A 24,718-nucleotide genomic window follows, 5' to 3' on the forward strand; every position below is an offset into this window, starting at 1 on the left:
CCTTGGTCAGAAATTGTTTATCTGCTGGTGCTGTGATAAACTTTGAAGGTCTCCTGGGGGTGGGGTCCACTGAGTCAGGAGCCGTCCAAGCCTTTTTTGCTACCACCTGCATGAGGGGGTCAAAGGGGGGGGACACCCAGGAGGTGGAAGGGCGAGAGCCAAACGCCTCAAGATACACAGATTCATCCTCTGAAGGGTTAAGGACTGGCCAATTTCCCCTCTGTTTCAGGATTTCTAGAATGTCTGCAAAGGAGACATCTTCAGAAGGGGAACGGGGGGAACCCTCGGAATCCTCTAAATCTGTGTCAGAGGTGACAGACTCAGGTGAGTCTATGTGTTTCCTCTTACACTTTCTCTTCCTAGGGGGCTCCCCTGCCAATTCAGGAGAGGCCTCGGAAGAGGATGAGATCCCCACAGGGGATTCTTGAGGAGCTGGCTCTCTGCGGTCTGGGATGAGGGAGTGAGTAGACATAACCTGAGGCACCGAAGAGGGAGGGGCGGACGGAGCCGACTGTGGAGTTGAACCAGGTTCCAACACACTCCGCATGACCTCGAACGCACCCCTGTCAGGCAGAGCCAGAGGTCCCCACTCCGAAAAGCTGAGAACCCCCCTCGGCACCGACAGTGATGGCTCCGAGGCCGATGTCGGAGCCGAACTCACCAGCGCCGAGGCACCGAGAGGAAGAGCGGGGTCGGACAAGGGTCCGATGCCACTCACCCCCTCGGAGCCGACGAGGGAAGTCCGGCGCCGAGATTCTTCCAAGGAAGAAATCGGAGCCGACGACGGAGCCGAAGACAATTGTATCGGCTCCGACGCTACCACAGTCTCGGTTCCGAAACGCCCTGGCTCCGAGCTCAAAGGAGTCGGAGGAGGAACATTTTGAGGGACAGGGTCAAGCATCGACTGATGAGTCGGGCTCTGAAGCATTTGGGCCAGTGCCTCGGACTTAAGAAGTCGACTCACTACCCTCTGAAGGTCATGATCCGAAAGCCTCGATGACCTAGAGGAGTGAGATCTATGGCTCCGTTCAGACAGCAAGGGAGACGCTGGAGCCGAATGAACGGAGCCAAGGGACAGTGACCTAGACCTCTTTCTAGATGTCAGCTCCGATGGTCTGATCGGAGCTGACACAGGAATTTCCAATGCCTCAGCTCCAGCCGGAGCCGAGGAAACCACAGAAGCTGCAGTCTGAGACTCATCGGCTCCAGTTGGAGCCGATGTAGCAGGAGGTTTCGAAGCCCTAGGCCTTGACTCAGAAGCTGGAGTCGAGGACCTAGAAGCCTTAGAGGGTTTGCCCGAAGTAGCAGTAAGGGAACCCTCAGGGTTAAGCAAACCTCTTAAAATGAGTTTATTTTTTCTTTCCTGCAGGACTCTAGGGCTGAAGCCATGGCATACAGCACAAGAGTCCTGCAGGTGTAAAGGTCCCAGGCAGTACACACAAGAAGTGTGACCGTCTGTCAGAGACATTTTCTGACAGCACGAGTCACACTTCTTGAAGCCTGAGTCCTTAGACATTGTCAAGGAAAGTGTAACCACACACACACTGAAACACACCGATTACACTTTTCACAAGTTTAACTAAAAAAAAAATTACACTTTACACAAGTTTTTTAAATCCCTAACAAAAAACACATACACTCCACTAAGGGGATGGAAGGGCCCGAAGGCCTGAGGGAAGAACTTATAAGTTCTTAGTGGAAAAAAGGGTGGATAAACAGAAGGGAAAAGGGTCTAAATCCACTAAGTTAAGGGAAATAACTATAATAGGTTAAATTAAAGGGGTTTAAATAGACTATAGATTACTCTATAATAACTGACCTGAAGCCGGTAAAAACCAAACACCTCGATCGCTGTAGCGGCAAACGAGATCTGAGGTAATACCGCCTAGCATTGTGGGATATAAGGGGAGCCTCGAGCCGGTGGAACCAACTCTCGAGCTTTTAGAGTGTCCGAGTCGGAGCCGAGGTCGGCTCCGAACCCATCCAGCAAGAATGAAGGCGAGATGGACAACTTAACATCTGACATTTACACTGGATAATCCTCGGGTTCTTCATCCAACCCAACACAGACACCTGGTGGAGGCTGGACAGCAGCAGATTGTGTCCCTTTTCGTTTTTTTTTTCTTTCTTAAGTGACAGCTGAATGTCAGGGAGGGTGGATTCGGCCATGGTACCCTAAGCCAAAAGCTTCAGATGTTGGTTTTCTAAAAAGAGATGGTGGAACAGTGGTGCAGCAGATAATGTTATCTCACAGCAAGAGGTTCCCCGGTTCGATTCTTGGCTGGGGTGCCTTCTGTGCGGAGTCTGCATGTCCTCCCTGTGCTTGTGTAGGTTTTCTCCAGGTACTCTGGTTTCCTCCCATATTCCAAAGACATGCAGTAGGTGGACTGGACACACTAAATTGGCCACAGGTGAGTGCACGGCATGGAAGAACTACTGCAGCAGGGCTAGCCACCCTGCAGTGTACCTTGACTCTAGACAACTGCCACTACTGAAGTGACACCCTTACCGCATGTGCAAAAATGGGAAAAAGGGGATGTGGGTGGATGAATAAAATGGCTGACAAATCACAGTGCAAGGTCCTGTGTAAGCACCCAAACAAAAAAGGCACTTCTTGTGTCTATCTTTAAAGGGAAACTGCCTCTCACACACACATTATCCCTTCCTGGATGGCATGAAAAACTACAAGGAAGAATGGAACCCCAAAGGGTCACTTACCTTTAGAAGGCTCGATAGATGAACTAACTTTGTGAATGGTGTGCAGACCAAATTCAGAGGCAGCATTCAAACTGGCAAAAGTTCTGAGGATTAGGCATCCATACATCACATGTGAACTTTATGCCTTACATACAGGACCTATGTTTGACATGCAATGCCTGGGAGGTGTAAAGGCTCTGGTATGCTGGCTGTATTTTCAGCTATCTTCGGCAGGGTATCCCAAGGTTAAAAAATACTGCAACAATGATGAGGAAAAAAAGAACTTCTGTAGTTGGAGGAAGACCTCTCTCTCTTCAGCATCCATTTGTTGGGATATAGAAGGTCTCTACTTAGACAACCTGTCTGAGTATTGTTCTGCCCTGGAATATAAGAGGCTATGAGGGTCAGCTCTATTTCTAGAGCCAGCATCCAAAATTTCCTGTAAAGGCTGCACAAACGGTAAGACAAAGTGCCCCTCCTTTGTTTACATACCACATAAAGTGCAGTTGTGTACACTTACCATAAATGTAAATGTTAGAGTATATTCACTGTTGCAGTCATTACATTTGGGTTATCTGCTTGCAAGTAGCCCTCAGCTGGCCTGAATACCAGAGTCTTGGATTCCTGTGTCGGATGCTGTCTCTTCTTCCATGATGTCAGGTCATCAGGGGTATAAAACATGCAGCCAACGTCATTACATCAGTTTTTCTTGTCCCAGATGTCAGGTGCCCCCACAAAGGGAAGCAATTATATGTTATGTTACAACTCAGTTGGCTTGATTATCAAAGTCTTGGGTCCTGCGTCGGTTGCTGTCTCATCTTCCATGATGTCAGGTAGTCAGGGGTATAAAGCATGCAGCCGCCGCCATTACATCAGTTTTTCTTGCTCCATATGTCAGGTGCCCCCCTTAATGGGAAGCAATTAAATATACATACATATATACATACACACACACAAGGTTATACCTCCAACAAAAAAGCAAATACGCTAAAAAGCTTTTAAGTATAGTAAAGGAGAATAGAGGTACAGCCAAAGGAAGTCAGGTGGCTGGAGGGAGGGTAACCAGGACTGCAACAGTGAATACACTCGAACATCTACATTTATGGTAAGTGTACACGACTGTACTATGTTCTTCATGTTTCAATGTTGCAGTCATTACATTTGGCTTGATTCCCAAAGCTAAGGAAGGGAGGAGGAAGTCAGAGAGCATTAGGGCCAGCAATTAAGCCCTGCAAAACTGCAGTGGCAAAACCAGCTCTGGATTTAGAAAAAATAGGCATGTGGCAATGCTTGGTGAAGGTATGAAAGAGCTCCAGGTAGCAGCTTCTAGGATGTCCCTGGTAGGGACCCCTCTGAGAAAGGCTGTAGAGGTAGACGCAGCCCTGGTGGAATGTGATCTTATCCCCTGTGGGGTAGGTTTTCCATGGTGCTTATAGCAGAAATTAATGCATTTAGAAATGGTTTGCTTTGAAATGGCCTTCCCCCTCTGCCCCTGCAGCAAAGCCAACTAGCAGCTGTTCAGATTTTCTGAGAGGCTTAGTCCTGTCCAAATAAAATCTCAGTTGTCTGTGCACGTCCAAAGAGTGCAGAATTCATTCTCCTTTGATTTGTGGATTCAGGAAAAAGGTAGGCAAATGAATGGACTGATTTAGGGCCACACTAGACACCACCTTGGGCATAAAGGAAGGATCGGTCCCGAGGGAAACCCCGTCTGCATGGAAGATAATGAAGGGCTCCACTGCTATGAGGGAAGACTGTAATTCAGACACTCTTCTTGCTGAAGTGATGGCTAGAAGGAAGGCTGTTTTCCAAGAAAGGAATTTCAACTCTGCAGTTGCAGCTGGTTCAAATGGAGGGAGAGTGAGCTTTTCCAATAAAAAGTTAAGGTCCCAGGCTGGAGTAGGGGCTCGCCTGGGGACTTAAATTTTTAGCCCCTCTGAGGAACTGCTTTAACAGGGGGTGAGAGAAGAGGGGTGGTTCAGTATTATAATGTGCTGAAATTGCAGAGGCATGAATTTTAAATTGACAAGAAGGATAAGCCCTTGTGGAGTATTTCTGTTAAGTACTGAAGAATATGAGGTAAGCTGGGCACCGTAGTGCCCATACCCTGGGTCTGGCTCCAGGAACAGTATATTTTCCACTTTTCAGCATAGGATTTTCTAGTACTAGGTCTCCTTGCTTCCAGAATGACATCCAGCACCTGCTTACTGAGCGATGCTATTGGAGAGCTCAAGGAATTAGCCAGGCTGCAAGGTTCAGGGTTTGAAGCTGAGTGTGCAGAATCTGGCCCGCCTGCTGGGACAGCAGGGAAGGTGTCTGAGGTAGGTTCCATGGATCCACCAGTATGATGCTGCACAAGAGGGGGTACACGCCAGTGCTGGTGAGGCCAGTCTGGTGCAATAAGAATTGTCCTTGGTTTGTCCTGTTTGATCTATAGCAGACCCTTCGAGAGGAGAGGCAGAGGGGGAAAGGCATAAACCAAGAGGCTTTCCCAGGTAAAGCACAGGGCATCCACTTTCCAAGCTTGACTCTGGGGAGTCCTTGTGCATAATTTGTCTAATTGGTAGTTCTGGGGGGAGGCAAACAGGTCTATCTCGAGTCCCCCATTTGTTCCTCAAGAGGTTGAATATTTTTGGTTCCAGTTTCCGTTCGTGTGGGTCCATGAAATTTCTGCTTAGGTCGTCTGCCAGTGAATTTAGTTTGCTTGGCAGGAAGTGAGCTGCCCCCATTTGTTCCTCAAGAGGTTGAATATTTTTGGTTCCAGTTTCCATTTGTGTGGGTCCATGAAATTTCTGCTTAGGTCGTCTGCCAGTGAATTTAGTTTGCCTGGCAGGAAGTGAGCTTGTAGGTGCACTTGGTAGCTCAAGGCTGTGTTCCACAGAGCCATGGCTATTCTGCAGAGAGGGTACGAGTGGGTTCCTCCCTGCTTGTTTATGTACCACAACCGTGGTGTTTTCCGTCTTTATCAATAATTGTCCTGGAAGGATGTGGTCTTTGAAGGCTGTCAGGGAATTCTGTACAGCTAACATTTCTTTTTGGTTGATATGCAGGTGCATCTGACTCAGGTTCCATTTGCCCTGAATGCACTGCCCTGCCAAGTGAGCCCCCCATGCATAGTCTGATGCATCTATTGTTAGGGTTTGGGTGACAAGGGGCAGACTGAAAAGGAGCCACTTGTTGTGGTGGCAGGCCTCTGCCCACCAAAGGAAAGTACAGTTTTGTACCTACCATAAATGTAGATGTCCGAACTGGATAGCATCTGCAGTCATAACAAGTGGGTTGTCCTGTCGTCAGGCAGCCCTGCAGTCGGCCGGATTCCAAAGTCCGGGTCCGGCTTCGGCTGATGTCGCACTCCACCCGACGTCATCTCTGTTGGTCTTCGGGTATAAAAGCATCAGCCGACGCCATTTTCCTCAGTGTTTCTTGCCCCAGATGCCAGTAGCCCTCTTGCAGGCTAAAATTTGGATAGATGCCAATGTTTCCAAATAGATAGAGGTAAACACAACAATAAGCATATATGTACATATATACAAACAAATACACCATAAAAGACTCCCCAACAGCTAGCTATTAGGAGGGTAAACACCCTAGGAGTACCACAGAGGGAAGGAGGGAGGGTAATCCTGACTGCAGATGCTATCCAGTTCGGACATCTACATTTATGGTAGGTACAAAACTGTACTATGTCCTTCATGGATGCATCTGCAGTCATAACAAGTGGGTAGAATACCATAGCCAACTAGGGGAGGAGGATAAAAGTAGATTATGGTGTGTTTAGGATCCCTTGCAGTACAGCAGTGGCAAACCCTGCTCGGGATCTGGAATATAGAGGCAAATTATAATGCTTGGCAAATGTATGCACGGAGGTCCAAGTAGCCGCCTTAATAATGTCTTTGGTTGCCACTCCTCGTAAGAAGGCTGTGGTAGTGGCTGTTGCCCTTGTAGAATGAGGTCTTATGTTCTGTGGAATTGGTTTTCCATGGAAGGAGTAACAGTATCGTATGCAATTTCCTATCCATTTGGAGATTGTCTGTTTGGAAATAGCTTTTCCTTCCCTTCCTGTTGCATAGGCTACAAGAAGTTGGTCAGTCTTTCTGCTATTTTTTGTTCTGTCCAAGTAGTAGCGTAGCTGTCTATGTACATCCAAGGTATGCAGTATTCTTTCCCCTCTGTTTTGTGGGTTGGGAAAGAAGGTAGGTAGGTGGATTGCCTGGTTTAAAGATACTCTGGATACCACCTTGGGCATAAATGTAGGATTAGTCCTCAAGGACACTATCTTGGTGGAAGATTAGGAAGGGTTGCACTGCCATTAAGGCCTGTAGTTCTGAAACCCACCTTGCTGAAGTAATTGCCAGTAGGAAAGCAGTTTTCCATGACAGGTGTTGTAGGTCTGCTGCTGCTGCTGGTTCAAAGGGTGATAGTGTCAACTTTTCTAGCACAAAGTTTAAATCCCAAGCTGGTAATGGTGGTTTCCTTGGAGGTTTTACATTCTTGATTCCTCTGAGGAACTGCCTGAGCAAAGGGTGCGAAAAAACAGGTGGATCAAAACTGTATTCTGCTGAAATAGCTGATGCATGTATCTTGATGGAGGAGTAGGACAGGCCTGAATGAAGAAGTTCGGCCAGATACTCCAGAATGTTAGGCAGATCTATGTTTGACACATCTTTTCCTCTTTCGGTACTCCAAATGACAAACCTTTTCCATTTTCCAGCATAGTTCCTTCTTGTTGAAGGTCTGCGTGCTTCAAGAATAATGTCTTTAACTCTTTGGGAAAGTTCTGGATTAGCTGTTGCTATGTGATGTTCCATGCAGTCAGTTGCAGCGTTTTTAGGTTTGGATGTATGATGCTGTAGTTGTTCTGAGTTAACATCAAAGGCATCAGGGGTATTGGCCACATATTGTTCCGAGACATGCTCTTCAGTAGTGGGTACACCAGTGTTGTCTTGGCCAGTTTGGGGCTATCAGGATTATCCTTGGACGTTCTTCCTTGATTTTTAGTAGTACCTTGTGTATCAAAGGAAGAGGTGGGAATGCATATGCTGTTAGGCCTTTCCAGTTGAAGGAGAGTGAGTCCACTTTCCATGCTAGTGGGTGGAATGTCCTTGTGCAGAATTTTTTGAGCTGGTGATTGAGAGGTGATGCGAATAGGTCTATCTGTGGCATTCCCCATTTCTTTGAGATGGTCTTGAAGATGTCCGGGTGCAGCTTCCATTCGTGGGCATCGAAGTGGTTCTGCTTAGTATGTCTGCTAGAGTATTGTCTTTCCCCGGTACAAACATTGCCTGTAACTGAATGTTGTAGCTGAGTGCCAGGGTCCATAGCTCCAAGGTCATTCTGCATAGCCGGTATGAATGAGTGCCTCCCTGTTTGTTGATGTACCACATGACTGTGGTGTTGTCTGTCCTTATCATCAACTGGCCCTCTTTGAGGAATGGTTTGAACTTTTGGATTGCCAGTTTTACTGCCAGCATTTCTTTTAGATTGATGTGCAGGTGAAGTTGATCCTGTGTCCACAATCCTTGCACGCATTTGTCCAGCATGTGGGCCCCCCATCCTAGGTCTGAAGCGTCTGTTGTAATGGTCTGGCTTGGTTGACATCTGCGGAAGGGTAGGCCTGGGTTTGACTGGCATGCCTGAGCCCACCATAGGAACTCCTGTTTTAAGCATGGAATTAGTGGGATTTCTGTTTCTAGATTGTGTCTGTGTTGGGACCATAAATTCTTTAGGTACCACTGTAGTTTCCTCATATGTAGTCTGGCAAATGGGACCAAGATTATGCATGATGCCATGAAGCCCAAGGCCTGCAGAAATTTTCTTGCTGTTAACTTGTTCAGTTTTGTTAGTGCCAAGAAGTAAAGAGGAAGTTCCTTTTGTTTTTCTGTAGTCAGGAATGCCATTTGTTGTACTGTGTCCAATTCAGCCCAAGAATGTCCTTGTTTGGGATGGTATCAGCCTTGACTTTTGTAAATTGACTGTGTATCCCAGTCCTTGTAGCAAGTAAATGACCCTTTGTAAATCTGTTGTCAGCTTGCTTTTGTTGTCCCTTGTAGCAGGCAGTCGTCCAGGTATGGGTAAATTTGAATTCCTGTAGTCTGCAATGGGCGATTACTGATGCCAGGCATTTTGTGAATACTCTGGGCAGTAGATAAGCCAAAGGGCAATGCTGAGAATTGATAGTGCTCTGATCCTGCAAGAAATCTGAGGTATCTTCTGCAGATTGGTCGAATGGGGACGTGCAGGTATGCCTCCTTGAGATCTAGAGTTACCAGCCAAGACTCCTTGCCCAGCATGGGAAGAAGTTGCTGTAAGGTCAGCATTTTGAATTTTGGGACAATGATGTATGTATTTAAGGTGGACAGGTCGAGAATTGGTCTCCAACTTTTTTCCTTTCTTGAAACTAGGAATAGTCTGGAATAGAACCCCTTTCCTTGTTCTGCTGTTGGCACTCTTTCCACAGCTCTCATGTTTACTAACTCCATTATCTGGCGTAGAGCCTCTGTTTTTTGATTTGGAGGTAGATTTGGCATTCCTCTTTTGACTGGTAAAGTGTGGAAGTGAAACCGGTAACCTTGATCTATGGTTTGTATAATCCACTTGTCTTTTGTTATGTAGTGCCAGTTCTTTGAAAATAAGGTTAACTTTCCGCCTAGAGGAGCTGCTATTTGTTCCCTGGTAGGCGGAGTTAGGATTAAGTCACTGTGGTTGTGCTGATGTAGTGGCAGTGGCTGTGTCTGTGCCCCTGTTGCTACCTTGCCACTGTCGTCCTCTGTAGGCACCTCCTCTGGATTGGTTTCTGCCTCTGGAACGTCTATTCCTGCCCCTTTGAAATTTTGTGGAGTCAGGAAAGGACCAATTTTTGGCAGGCCAGTTCCTGCTAAACCTTGGGGGTTGAACCTGCAAGAAATCTTTAACAGTTTGAACAGATTTTGCCTTTTCTTCCATTTTCTTCATAACCTGCTGGGCAGGTGTACCAAACAAACTTGTCTTGTCCATAGGAGCATCTAGTAACTTAGCTTTAACATGATCCGGTAAAGCTTGTTCCTTTAGCCATGCATGCCTTCTTATTACTGTGCCTGTCATGGCTGATCTAAATGAAGCCTCCAGTGCATCATAGCCACATTTTAAGGAATGGTTGCTAACCTGTTGTATGTTATTTACCATCTCTAATACATATTTCTTATCAAGAGATTCATCAGTGGTTAGTTTTTAGTTAACTGATCAAGCATAAACTCTTGGTATTGTATCATGTGAAACTGACAGTTTAAAGCTCTAGCTGAGAGAGTAGCTGAAGTGTAGACCTTTTACCCCATCTGTCTAATGACCTTGCTTCCCTTTCAGAAGGAATAGGGTTTTAGCTGTGGTCATGCTACTGCCTTGGGACCCTGGGATATAGTTTCTGGGTCTGCAAGTGGGGCCTTGTAAAGGTGGTGATGAGTATCTGGCACCCTGTAAAATCTGTCTGGTTTGGCAGGGGCTGGGGTAAAGAATCTGGTCTTGAGCAAACATCATTGAAAGCATCATCCACCACAGAGAGAACAGGAGGTATAGCTAAGGGCCTGTGCTGTGGGAGGTGCAGAAAAGTCCTAAGTCTTTTCTGGAGTCTGAAAAATCCTGTTGCTGCCATTGGAACTGTTCTCGCATGGCATGCAAGGTTTCCCCAAAGGAGAATTCTTCTGGTGGGGAAGCAGCTGGAATGGATTCTTCAGCATCAGAATCTTCAAAATTGGAGAAGGAGCCTCTGGCTGGTCAGTTATGTCTGATTCATCAGCAGAATCATCAGAAGACACTGGCTCAGGGGCTCTGCCCTAGGTCTCTTCTCTGGGGCTGAGAGGCCCTGTCTGGGTGAGATTGAGATCCTCTAATTAAAGAAATTAAATCTTCTGCCAAAGAAAGCATTTGAGAACTAGAAGAGGGCCTGGATGTGGGGGTTTAACAGGCACTGATTTAGTAGTCTTGGCTGCTTTAGCCCTGGCGAAGGCCTTAATGGACATGGCTGCTGGAGGCCTAGCAGCACCACGTGCTGGGGTAGAGACATCCAAGGGGATGGTGTCTGATAAGTCAACCACCGTAGTGGGTAAAATTTCTGAGGTCGATTCAAGAGTAGTAGCAGGGGCCTCAGTTGTAAGAATAGGTTCAGCTGTACTTTGATCAGTTTTCTCGGTTTCGGCCGAAACCGAGACACTCATGTTTGCTTTACCGTGGTTTCGGCGAAACCGCGGACCGCGAGTGTCGGTCTTTATCTTTGCGTTTTTTGGAAGATTGGGTAGTCGGAGGACCCGACGGCATAATGTACGCAAAATCAGTACCGAAAAACTGTTCTGCAAACTCCGACCGACGCCTAAGCGTTCGTCGGTTGAAAGAGGCACAAGCCGAACAGGCTGCTACGTCGTGGGCTGGGCCTAAACAAGGCAGACAGTAAGAGTGGAAATCTTTATGAGGTATTTGTTTCCCACAGGTTAAACAATTGTTAACTTTTTCTGACATCGGCTGAGGCAAGAAAGAGTCCCCAACGGGTACTTAGCTTTAGAAGTCTTGTAGTATTCGGTAGAAGTAATCTCTGGATCCGACCGACCGGCACTTGCGAACAGCTTCTGCTTGGCCACGCGCAAGAAAGACTGAGGAAAATGGCGTCGGCTGATGCTTTTATACCCGAAGACCAACAGAGATGACGTCGGGTGGAGTGCGACATCAGCCGAAGCCGGACCCGGACTTTGGAATCCGGCCGACTGCAGGGCTGCCTGACGACAGGACAACCCACTTGTTATGACTGCAGATGCATCCATGAAGGACATCTCTGTCTTTATACAAAGAATGATAGGAATCATTGATTCCAGGTCCTGAGAATGTTGACACCATAGGCTTTTTAGATACCATTGTGGTTTCCTCATATGCAGTCTTGCATATGGAATTAGTAGAATGCAAGAGACCATGAACCCCAGGGCTTGCAAAATTTTCCTTGCAGATAGCTGGGTCTTTGTGGCCAATAGTCTGAAGTAGGTTGCAAATAAACTTGTTTCTCTGGCGTGAGGTAAGCCATCTGGGAAGTTGTGTTCAAGCTTGCTCCCAGGAATACAATCTGTTGGAAGGGTACTAGATGTGATTTCGTTTATGGTGTACTCCAGCGAGGTTAGAAGTTTCCTTACGAATGCTAGATGTTTTAATAGCATGTCCTGGCTTTCTGCCGGAATCAGACAATCGTCCTGGTATGGGTATATTTGAATATTTCTCTGCCTGCAAAATGCAATGGCTGGAACTAGACACTTTGTGAATACCCTGGGCGCAGTAGATAAGCCATAGGGAAGTGCAGAGAACTGATAGTGCATGGAGCATGCCCTGAAGCGTAGGTATTTCCTGCAAGACTCCCTTATTGGAATGTGCAGGTAAGCTTCCTTTAACTCTAAGGTTGCCAACCAGACATCTTTGCCTAGCATAGGAAGCAGCTGCTGAAGTGTTAGCATTTTGAATTTTGGGATTACCAAAAAGGTGTTTAGAACAGAGAGGTCTAGGATAGGATGCCAGGAGCTGTCTTTTCTGGATACCAGGAAAAATCTTGAATAAAAACCTTGTCCCCTTCTGCTGGGAAAGGTTGAATAGCCCCAATACGTAGAAGAGAGAGAACCTGCCCACTGATTTGGGGGGTTGGTAGGATGTGGAAGTGGAATCTGTATCCTTGGAAAACTATATTTAAAACCCATTTGTCCTGAGTAATGAGTTCCCAGTTCTTTGCATGCAGGGTGAGCTTTCCTCCTAAGAGAGCAGGCAGTTGAGCATAGCTTGGAAGGGTTAAGGTTAAGTCATTGCGACATTTTCCGTAGGGGGGTGTCTTACTACTTCCTGTTTTGGAAGTGGGAGCCCCCCACTGCCTAGACCTGTGTGTAGCCTGAGACTGTAACCTAGGTGGTCTGCTGTTCCTGGGTTTGGATTGAGAAGGCCTGGAAGTGACTGGAAAGGACCAATTCTTTGAAGGCCAATGTCTACTAAATCTGTGAGGCTGTACTTGTAGGAAATCTTTAACAGTTTGCATAGATTCAGCTTTTTCCTCCATCTTTTTGAGGACTTCTGCTTTGTTGCCAAACAGGCAGTCTTGGTTTAAGGGAGCATCCAGTAAGTTAGCTTTAACATAATCTGGCAAGTTTTGCTCCTTAAGCCAAGCATGCCTTCTAAGTACAGACCCATTCACAGCAGCCCTGCAAGATGCTTCTAAAGAGCCAAAACCACACTGCAAAGTATGTTTACCAACTTGTCCAGCAGAATGCAGAATGCATTAAATCCTGTAATTCTTTATGTTCAGCACAGTCAGGAATCAACATCATTTTCTGTTTAGGTAGTCCCATAATATGCTGCTGATACTTTAAGATATGAAACTGGCAATTTAAGGACCTAATGGCTAAAGTAGAAGAAGTGTATACCTTCTTACCCAATCTGTCTTAAGGCCCTAGAATGTCTATCAGAGGGGGTAGGGGTTTTGGCAGCAGTAGCCTTAATGCCCTTTGGTCCTTGGGAAATGGTCTCTGGATTCGCAGTAGCATTCTTAAAGAGGAACTTGTGAGAGTCAGGTACTCTAAAATACCGCTCAGGTTTTCTGGGAGCTGGAGGTAAAGTGGCTGGGGACAGGCTAGATTCCAAGAAGGCATCATCTACAATGCCCAGAACAGGAGGTATAGCTAAAGGCCTGTGTTGAGGAAGGAGTAAGAATTCCCTAAGCCTCATTTTGGAGTCAGAGTAATCCTGGCTTTCCCAGCGGAAATAATCCCTAAGAGTGTGCAAGATTTCACCAAAAGAAAAATCTTCTGGAGGGGAAGCAGAGGGAATGGAATCCTCTGCATCAGAATCCTCATAGGTGGATAAGGGCAAATCCTGGTAATCAGAAGAAACAGATTTCAGAATCCTGATCAGAAGGAAAATCAGTTCTAGGTTTCTTAGAGGGGGAAGGCTAGCTTCCACTAATTAAAGTAATAAGGTCTTCAGCCATTCTAAACATTTGTTTTTTAGGCATATGGGCCTGACCATGTGGTATGGACATCGGTTTTCTAGGCACGAGTCAAGTTTTATGCCAGGATGAAGAAGATGGCATTGGTTTAAAATGCAAATTTGTAGGCCTGAATACACCCTCGGAAGCCAGTGCCTGCACAGCGGCTCCAGACTCATCCAAGGTAGAGACATCCATAGGTTCCATAGTCGAAGAAGCATCTCCCGGCATACCGGACTCCGAATGGGTCTCATTAGAGGCCTGCGAATCTGAAGTAGCGGGTATCAGGGGCTGCGAAAGCACCTCACTGAGTACCGGCGAACTGGTGACTAGCTTAACAGAAGTGTCGTCAGCAGTTTTGGACCTATGCGGTCTGTCTTTAGCCTTACATTTTTTCGGAATATCGGTAGTCGGATGGCTTACCGAAGCCATTTCTGGATAGTTAAACACAGTACCAAAATAATTTGCTGCGAAAATAGACAGACGACAAATAGTTCGGGGGTTGAATAAGGCACAAAACCGACAGCGAGGGATGTTGTGGTCTGGGCCTAAGCAAGGAATGCAGTACGAATGAAAATCTTTATGAGGTATTTGCTTTCCACAGGTAAGACAATTGTTAACTTTTACTGACATCGGTTAAGAGCAAGAAAAAGGATCTCGGTTCTGAAACTCGAAAATGAAAATTTCAGGAGTCAGCCAACAGACACTTGCGAACTGCTTCTGCTTCGGGCACTGCGCGGCAAGAAAGACTGATGTAATGGCATCGGCATCATGTTTTATACTCCTGACAACCTGACGTCATGGAAGAAGAGAGAGCATCCGACGCAGGAATCCAAGGCTTTGGTATTCAGGCCAGCTGAGGGCTACCTGCAGGCAGATAACCCAAATATAATGACTGCAACAGTGAAACACAAAGAATATCTGTGGTGTTGTCGGTCTAGATTTGCAGGGTCCCTGGATTAAGCTTTATAGAAAGGATTTTATGGCCAGGTAGACTGGTAGTAACTCCTTATTTATATGCAACTTCTTCTGCTATGAGAACCAAATAACCTGCACTTTCAGGTAACTTAACTGGGCACCCCAAGCTATGTCTCAACTGTCTGTGGTGATGGCATTGTCTGCTTCTGGTAAAGTGAAATTTGCTCAAGTTCAAATGTATGGTGTTCTTCCACCATAGGAGTTCCATTTTCAGGCATGGCAGGAGAGGCAGTAAGGTTTCCAGGGGGTTGGGGAATGCTGTTCCTAAACATTTTTCAGGAGCCACTGAGTTTCCCCGTGTGTAACTTTGCACATGGGAAAATAAGAATACAGGATGCCATGCATCCCAGTATCCTCAAGAATTATCTTGAAGTGATGAGCTGCTTTGGAAACAGACCGGTCAGATAGCCTGTCAAGAAGGCAATCTTATCGCGGGGAAAGAAGGCTTCCTGTTAAACCAGATCTATGAGAGCTCCTAGAAAGAGGATCCTTATTTAAGGAGGGGTTTGGATTTTCTGAAGATTTAAGGCGAGACCTACCTTCAGAAAGCAGGCTAAGGTCTCTGATGGGGATCTGTCCTAAACGAGACAGTCACCTAAACAGGGGGTAAAATATTAACCCCTAGAGTTCTGCAATGTGTTATAAGAGGGAGATAGACATTTTGTTTGTAAAAACTCTGCAACTAGTAGACAGCCCAAATGGTTAGGCACAGAAATGGAAGTGGGAAACTAACTACAAATTGTAGGTGTTTTCTGTGACTGTCAGCTATTGGGGTGTGACATCCCCCCTATGGGCCAGTGATCAAGGAGCCTCGATCCTCACCACTGACACCATTGGCGAATGTTTAGGTATGGGCTAATGCGTCCCCAAGGCAGGCTCATTCCTCTCGAGCAACATTTCTCCAGAGTCACTTGAGAAACTAGCTCGAGTCTTCCAAGGGGGGAGAGATGTGATGTGAGGTAGTGCCAGCAGTGTCAACGGGAGTAGGGCAGTGCATTTGTAACACATGCCAGCATAGCTAACTTTTAGTTATGTACTCACCATAACTTCAGATGTTTGGGATCCATCTCGCCTGCATTCTGACTGATGGGTTCGGAGCCGATCCTCGGCTCCGACTCGGCACGCTTATGCCAAAGAGCGAAGTCTCTTATTGGCTGAGCTTACTATATCCCAGGATGCACCACTACCAGTCCCCCAGATCTAGTTTGTCCGCATACATGCACACACGCATGCACTGCTTATATAACATTGACAGATGATACAAGATAAAACAGTAGAACCCAAACCGTTCAATCTCTTCTGATCTCCAAGGCAGGGGGAAGGAGGGTGGGTATTAGGAATGTAGGCGAGATGGATCCCAAACATCTGAAGTTATGGTGAGTACATAACTAAAAGATGTTATGTGATCCTATCTCGCCTACATTCTGACTGATGGGACAGCGTCCCTAGCACCTAAATCCTGGGTGGCTCACTGGAAAACACTCCTGAGTACCGTGGAACCAAATGATGCTCGTCCTTTAGATGCCACATCCAATTTATAGTGGGAAATGAAAGTGTGCGGGTTGGACCAAGTAGCCGCAGCACAAATTTCAGAAATAGCAAGTTTCGAATGGAATGCAATAGAGGTAGCCATAGCTCTAGTAGAGTGAGCCTTGACAGATGTTGTAAGTTTCTTATTTGAAGAGGAATAAGCTTGAGTTATGCAATCTCTGATCCATTTGGCAATAGTAGCTTTAGTGATGGCTTGACCCAATTTATTATCTGAAAAGGACACAAACAATTGATCTGTTTTCTGAATTTGCTGAGTCCTATCTAGATAGAAGCGTAATTGCCTGTGAACATCCAACGTATGGAAGGTATATTCCGCTTTGTTTGAAAATTTTGGAAAGAAAACTGGTAGCTCTAAAGATTGTTGGAGACGGAGATTAGAGCAAACTTTTGGGACAAAGGATGGGTTAGGTCTAAGTGATACTCTATCCTTGTGAAAAATCAAGTACGGTGGTTTGATAGATAGGGCTTGAAGTTCTGAAACTCTTCTTGCAGAGGTAATTGCAATTAAGAAGGCAGTTTTCCAAGACAGATATTTCAACTCATGTAGCAGCTGGTTCAAAGGGGGAAGATGTTAAGGCACGAAGTACTAAATCAAGATCCCACGGAGGTGCAGGATGAAAAACTGGGGGTCTTAAAAGCACAGCACCTTTCATGAAAGTTTTACATAATCTGCTGCTCATCAACGGTGGGTCTATGGATTCGTGAAATTTGGAGATAGCTGCTAGTTGGACTTTAACAGTAGAGACTGAAGATCCTTGATTAAACAAGGATGTTAAAAATTTCAAGACCTCTGGTATCGGGGCAGTAATAGGGTCTAAGCCTCTGAGTTGAGCCCAGATAGCAAACCTCTTCCACTTACTGTGATACAATTTCTTAGTGGTGGGTTTGTGGGCTGAAGATAAAATGTGAATAACTTCCGGGTCCAAGGTGTGATTTCTGACTAAAGTCGGAAGTGGAGGAGCCAAGTTGTTAATTTCAAGGTGTGAAGGGACTGGTGCTGTTGTCCCGACTGATGAACCAGAAGGTCCGGAGTTAGATCCAAGAACCAAGGACCGTCCAGAGTATATTTCTGTAGGTAGGGGAACCACACCTGACGAGGCCAGTACGGAGCAATTAGAATCATTGTGGACCCCAATTGGGAAGCTTTCTGGATGACTTTGGGGAGGAGTGGAATCGGAGGGAAAGCATAAAGCAGTCCTGTTGGCCAAGGTTGGACTAGAGCATCCGTAGCTGCATTCCCTTGACGCGGGGTCAAGGAAAAGAACCTTTTGCACTTCGTGTTTTGTGGTGTTGCAAACAGGTCGCAGCACGGAATCCCCCATCTTTTGAAAATCTGAGCTGCTACTGTCTCGTTCAGAGACCATTCGTGAGGAGAGAGAATAGTCCTGCTCAGTCTGTCTGCCAATACATTGGATTTTCCTGGAATGTGGGTCGCTACCAGGAAGCGCTTAGTAGCCACTGCCCATTCCCACACCCTCATGGCCTCTCTGCAAAGGGGGTAAGATCTGGTCCCTCCTTGTTTGTTTAAATACCAGACCACCGACATGTTGTCTGTGTGGATGGCGATAACGCCTTGAGGGAGAAACTTGTGAAGGGCTTGTAGGGACAGAAGTACAGCCCTCATTTCCAACACATTGATATGGAGAAATGTTTCGTTTGGAAGCCAAGAACCCTGAACTGACCTGCCCAGACAATGCCCCCCCCCACCCCGTCTGGGAGGCATCCGTTGTCAAGGTGGCCACCGGAGTGGGTATAACAAAAGGTCTTCCCTGATTCAGATTGGATGGCAGAAGCCACCAGCGGAGGTCCCATTTGCACGTTTCTGTAATCAGTATGTGATGATTGAGGGGGAGATCCTGAAAAGACCATTGTGTCGATAACAGCCACTGAAGAATCCTCATTTGCAATCTTGCCAGAGGAACCAGGAGAACCGTGGCAGACATTGAACCTAAAAGTTGCAGGACCATCCTGGCTGGGGCTTTGGATCTTAGAAGCAGGGCTCGGACTTGATCTTGTAATGTTTGTATCCTTTCGGTAGGAAGGAAGATTCGCATTAATTTTGAGTCTATCGCTGCTCCTATGAATCTTATGCGCTGAGAAGGCAGCAAGACAGACTTTGACCAGTTGAATGTAATTCCCAGGGAAGCACCCAGGGAAATGGTGGCTTGTAGGTTCTCTAGTAGTAGATGCCTGGTGGCGGCAGTCAGGAGCCAGTCGTCCAGATAGGGAAACACTTGGAATCCGAGACTCCTCAGGTGAGCAGTCACTACTGCCAAACACTTGGTGAACACCCTGGGGGCTGTGGTGAGACCAAAGGGCAGTGCACAAAATTGGAAATGACTGTCTCCCAGGCTGAAGCGCAGATACCTCCTGGACGCCTGATGTATCGGTATGTGATAATAGGCGTCCTTGAGATCTATGGAGCACATCCAAACATCTTTCTCCAACAATGGGAGAATGGATTGTAAAGTGACCATTCGGAATTTGGACTTCATGACGGACTGGCTTAGTTTGCTGAGATCCAAAATGGGTCTCAGGTCCCCTGTCTTTTTTGGCACTAAAAAGAACCTTGACTAATTTCCGGATCCGATCTGGTCTGTGGGGACTGGTTGGATGACTCCTTTTTCTAGCAGCTTTGAAGCTTCTACGGCTGCAATTTCCCTTTGACTGGGTGGTGGGTCCGGGATTTTTTGGACGGTGGGGTGAGTGTGTGAAGGGAATGGTGTAACCTCCGGCAATAATCCAAGCACCCATCTGTCCTGAGTAATAGACTCCCAGGCTTTTAGGTGCTTGGCAACGGCACCGACTGGCTCCGAGCAGCACAGCCGGGCAATCCCTCATGGAGTGTGGGAGGCTGAAGAGCCACGAAAGGACTCAAGGGTCTCCAGTGTTGCAGGGGCCTCTGCCGCCTCTGGGACGGCGTCTCCCAGAAAAATTTCCCGCCTCTGCCTCTGGAAGGGAATCTTCCTGCTGTTGAGGAAAGAATTTCTGTGATTTGTGGAACCACATCTTCCCTCCTCTTTTAGCCTTGGGATAAGGCCGAAAGGGAGTGGAATAACGTGCTCCTATGGCAGATAAAGTCTTTCCCTCTTGCTCACAGCGGGTAAGAGTGTCTTTTACCTTGGGTCCAAACAAAGAGGACCCATCAAAGGGAGCGTCGGCAAAGGAAGACTTGAAGGCCTCCGCGAAATGACACAAACGGAGCCAGGCTTGTCTCCGTAGAGCCACGCCTGTGCCTGCCGCTCTGCCTGCCCCTTCGGCCGCATATGAAATAAGCCTCATGGACGAGTTAGAAATCGAGGTAAGGATAGCCAACTGAGAGCTAACCGACTGGGCTAGCTGCTCAGGTAGGTTACCTGAGAGGGAGTCTGAGAGCTCCTTGACCAGATCCCTCTGTAGTCTGGTGAAATGTGCCAAATAATTCAGGGACCTCAGGGTAAAGGCCGCTGAAGTCAGGGTGCGCTTCCGCATCGTCCATGCTCCTAGACTCCTAGTAAGGAGGATGGACGGACGTTGAAGCCTCTGCCACGCCCTGCTGGGTAGCAGATGCCACCACCATGGCATCTACAGCCACGCCTTTCGCTAAGAACTCCTTCTCGGGTGGGGCAGACAAAAATTTGTTAGGGTGAGAAGGCACTGGTTCCACAGTATCTGGATGTTCCCACGCCCGACAAACCAAATCCAGGAGCTCGTCAAGGGCGGAGACACCCAAGAGGCGGAGGGCTGAGCCCGAAGGCCTTGAGGAACACCGACTCATCAGCGGAGGGGGGTTTGGAATTCCAGCCGCCTTGTTGCTTAAGGATCTCTAGAATGTCTGCAAATGAGACATCATCCGAGGACGACTTTGGGGACCCCTCCGCATCATCAAGATCAGTGTCCGATGTAAGAGACTCATCGGGGGAGTCCACGTGCTTCCTCTTGCATGATCTCTTCCTTGGGGGCTCCTCCGAAGACAACTCTGAAGAACCCTCAGGAGGAGGGGAACCCCCAGTGGGGGTAACCTCAGGCCCCGGGGCTCCGCTGCCTAAAGACAGGGGAACTGCCAAAGACCCAGTCTCCATGCCCAGGGAAGGTGCCGGTAAAGCCGTAGAGATGGCCGAAGAAGACTTGGCCAAGGCACTCCTCATAGCTCTGAAGGCCGGACCACCAGAATCCTGGGAGGGTCCGTCCCCGAGCCATGATAGCAGACGGAAGTCCCGCGGCCGAAGCACCAAGAGGGAGGCTTGGAACCGACAGCATTGGTCCCGAAACGTCACCCCGGTCCGGCCGAAGAAGTCCGTGTGCAAACTCGGACCCGAAGGCCGGGTTGGAGTAAGGGTCGGAGCCGACCCTAGATCTCCAATGGCTCCATCAGCACCTGCTCCGGAGCCGGGCGGTCGGAGGAGGAATGGCAATGGAATGGGCTATCGGCTCCGAAGCCAAGTGGGTCGGAGCCAAAACAAATTTCTGAAAGACTGGGGACTGGAACAGTCTTTGGAGCACCCTGTCTATGTCCGAATCTGACATCCTTGATGACCTGGAAGAGACCGAATGGGTCCAAGTAGGCCTCTCCAACGGCTCCAAGGGACTAGGGGACCGGCTCCGAATCGACTCGACAATTATCGGCGCCGAAGGAGTGTCCAAACCAATTTCCATCGGTGCCGAAGAGGGCTTCGGCGCCGAGGAGGAAGTGTCTGAGCGGACAACCTTCATCGGCTCCGAGATCAGTGGAGCCGATGAAGGTGACCCACCTCTCGACGCCCCAGCCGTCGGCTCCGAACCCAGAGGAGTCGAGGCTGGAGGCATCGAGGCAGACCGTTCCGCCCTCGGCTCCGAAGTCCGTGGAGCCGAAGGAGAAGCCTGCCTATGTCTTTTGGCGGTCGGTTCTGATGGACTGGTCGGAGCCGACGCCCTTTTCTTTTTAGCAGGAGAAGGAGAGGAAGCTAATGCCTCTTCAAATGAGGGTTTAATAAGGCCTTTTAAAATAAGTTTATTTTTCCTCTCTTGGAGGACCCTCGAGGAAAACGCGTGACACACGCTGCAGGACTCCTGCAAATGTTTGGTGCCCAAACAGTATACACAGAGAGAGTGATCATCTGTGATCGACATTTTGAAACTGCACTTAGTGCACTTTTTAAACCCTGAAGGCCTAGGAGCCTGTGACATTATGGCAATCAAACAGTGAACTAGCCAAAAACACAAAACACTCTATCACAGAAAGATTTCTTTTCTCTCTCTCTTCTTTCTCTTTTTTTTTTTTTTTTTTTTTTTTTAAAGAAGGATTGTCACAAATAGAAAAAAATAAGACTAAAGGATCTAAGACCCCTAAAAATAATACGGGACTAGCCAGACAACAAACTGACAGGGGAAGGCCCTACAACGCAAATGGGACCTTTAGTCAGACAATACTCAGTCACTACACAAGAATTTCACCAAGAAAAATCTTCACTCACACACAAAAAACACACGATAGCTGTTAAAACAGCTTTTTGTTGAATTTTAAGGAAAACCCTGACAGGAAAAGTAAGTGAAAAACACTACTTAGCTCAGCCAAGCTCGAGACCACGTCTTTGCTTGTTAGCGGCAAACGAGATCTGGGGGACTGGTAGTGGTGCATCCTGGGATATAGTAAGCTCAGCCAATAAGAGACTTCGCTCTTTGGCATAAGCGTGCCGAGTCGGAGCCGAGGATTGGCTCCGAACCCATCAGTCAGAATGTAGGCGAGATAGGATCACATAACATCTGGAGTTTTGTAAAGAATATGTCATTTGAATATTAAACTGATTTGTACAGGTGCTTGTATTAAAAATGTATTTGTAAAATTGCTTGTGTTAAAAATATATCAACAGTGGGTCCTGTTGGACAGAAAACAAAAATACAAGTATGTCAAGGCTGTATTGTTGTACCTGCTGAAATGTACATATTTTAACAGAGAGTACTGTAAGGGAAGGGATTAAGCTCAGCCCAGCTAACCTTAAGAAAAAGAGCCTGAAATTAAATGACTTGGTTGAGGCCATAAAGATTCCATCTCACAGGTCTGAATGCAGCCAAAGATGCAATTTCTATGAAAGGCATTTCTTCAGGAAGAATAGAAGTGTTGGAATTGTTTTATAGCTTCCAGATGCTGTATTGAGTCTTAACGTTCTGTATTTGCACTGTGGCATCTGTACCAGATCCTGGCTCATTTTCTAGTGAGGGGGTAGCGTGGAAACCACACAGTCAAGTGACCAGATGTGATGTCATTTTACAACCAGTACTGAAATGGTATTTGAACACTAGAAAGATGTGATAGATGCACACTGTTTTTTGGGAACCTGACAACAGAGACATTCATTCTCTTCATCTTGCCTTGCTCCAGCAAGTAAGTAGGGAACAGTAATTCTTCAGTCAGTTAAGAAAATTTAGTGAGATTAGCTAAACATTGTTTTTCTATATCTTTTGGAGTCTTTCCATCTGTGTTTTTTTAATATTTTCTATGAACTGAAAACTCTGTAAATAGATATTCAGTGTTTTCATGTGTTCTGGAGGACTCTCTGGAAAAATGAAATGACCAGACTGCAAGCATACTGAGCACACATGAAGAGCACTGAAAGTCTGAAGTGGTTCAAGTCCCAAAAACATTGGTCAATAAGCTACTGGACAGCCAGTGTCCAGTTGCCCAGCCTAGGTTACCTGAGATTACTGTTCAGTGAAAGCCAGATGTAAAATCAATCAACCTGCCAAACATGAACTAAGAATTACTACACTCAATGTAGGTTCACTGACAGGACAGAACTTGGAAGTGGATGACATGATGACACAGAGGAGGCTGGACATCCTACATATCCAAGATAGAAGGGCAATGCAGCAAAGGCAGTTGGCTTGGCATCAAGTCTCCTACTCAGGAAGAGGACAGGCTAGAAATGGTGTGGGGATTGTGGTGAGACAGGCTTCAGACAGATTGTGGTGAGACAGGCTTCATCAGAATTAGTGACATACTCATGGCAGTCAGTCTCCAGTGTAATGATAGGGTAGTATTCATAATCTCAGCCTATGGTCCACAGCAGGGTTGTGATAGTGAGGAACAGAGTGCATTCATACAGCAGCTGCAGGACCTACTAGACAAAACAGGACAACAGGAATTGGTGTTGATAATGGGTGACTTGAAAATATACATCAGGACAGAGAACAGGATATGAGGATGACTGTATGGGTCCACATGGATGAGGCAACAGGAATAAAGGAGGAGACTTCTGTCTGGCAAATGGCTTGATAGTAGCCAACACATGGTTCAGAAAGACAGAGAATTACAAGATCACATACAAGAGTGGCCAACATACTATGAGGAAATCCACTCGAGTTGCAAGTAAAGGACATTGGCACAATCAGTGACTGCAAAGTAATCCCCAGTGAAACAGTTGGCCTACAGCATAAACCACTAGTTGTCACAATCAGCTGCAAGCAATGGTCAGACAAGCCTCTAAGGTCAACAGAGACCAGGCTGAAGTCCTGGAAGTTGACTGGAGAGAAAGTACAACAGTTCAAGGAATTACTCAGGGATCCAGCACCCCAACAGGAGGAGGAAATAGGTGGAGATGAAAAAGAATGGCAGCGCCTCAAAATAGCATGTGAGATGACTACAGAACATATATGTGGCCGAGCCAGGTATGGAAATAAGGTTATAAGGACAGCTGGTGGTGGAATGCAGAAGTCCAGAAAGTCACCAAAAGAAAGACTGCAGAAAAAAGTGGGAGACAGAAATGAGTGACCAGATTAGGAAGGAATACTGGTTGGCTAACAAAGAAGCTAAGAAAGGCGTACAGGGCATTGGAGGCACTGTACCACCACCTGGAAAGTGACACAGTAGGTGGCACAAAGAAACTACATCAGTTTGCAAGGCAAAGACAGAAAAATATAGTCAGATACCATTCATAAGGGATGCCAGCAACAACCTACTCACCAGTCCACAGGACATCAAAGGCAGGTGGAAAGAGTACTTCCAGCAGCTTCTGAATGAAGAAAAACCCACAGAAGCTGTATTGCCCCAGACACAGCCTACAATGAGAGAAGGGTCTATATTATATCATCGAACGCTGATTGATCGACCTAATTTAAGCGAAAGCTTACAATCTCGAACTGTCAGATCAGCGATTTTTTTCCCAGGGGATCGCTGATCCAAAACACATACACACAACACAAGCACACCAAACAAACAGAAATCCACACACATACACCTAAAATCTGATACCTAACCCTACACTAAACTATGCACACACCACTAACTACCCACTTACCTAAACCGAAACCCTAACCCTAAGGTCCGTCACTATCGCACACTCACCTCACCCGCTCCCTAACCCTAACTCACTTACATCCGCCCTAACCCTCATGTCCACTCAATCGCACACACACCTAACACGAGCCCCAATCCTAACTCACCTAAATCACCCTAACACTCACATCCACACAATCGCACACTTACCTGAATCCGACCGGTAATTTTCCACCATAACACTGAAAATACCGAAGCAACAGAAACAGACAACCGGATTATTTCCCCAGGAA

At 46.8% G+C, this 24,718-nt stretch overlaps 1 protein-coding gene across 5 annotated transcripts in view; it reads left to right on the top strand.

Moving 5' to 3' along the window:
• Positions 1–24,718, top strand: part of PDZD11 (PDZ domain containing 11) — a 723,877-nt gene that overhangs the window by 459,854 nt on the left and 239,305 nt on the right. The gene's annotated exons all lie outside the window — the stretch shown is intronic.

Source organism: Protopterus annectens, chromosome 15.part0, assembly GCF_019279795.1.
Source record: "Protopterus annectens isolate FY-2018-M chromosome 15.part0, PAN1.0, whole genome shotgun sequence".
Lineage (NCBI taxonomy): Eukaryota > Metazoa > Chordata > Ceratodontiformes > Protopteridae > Protopterus > Protopterus annectens.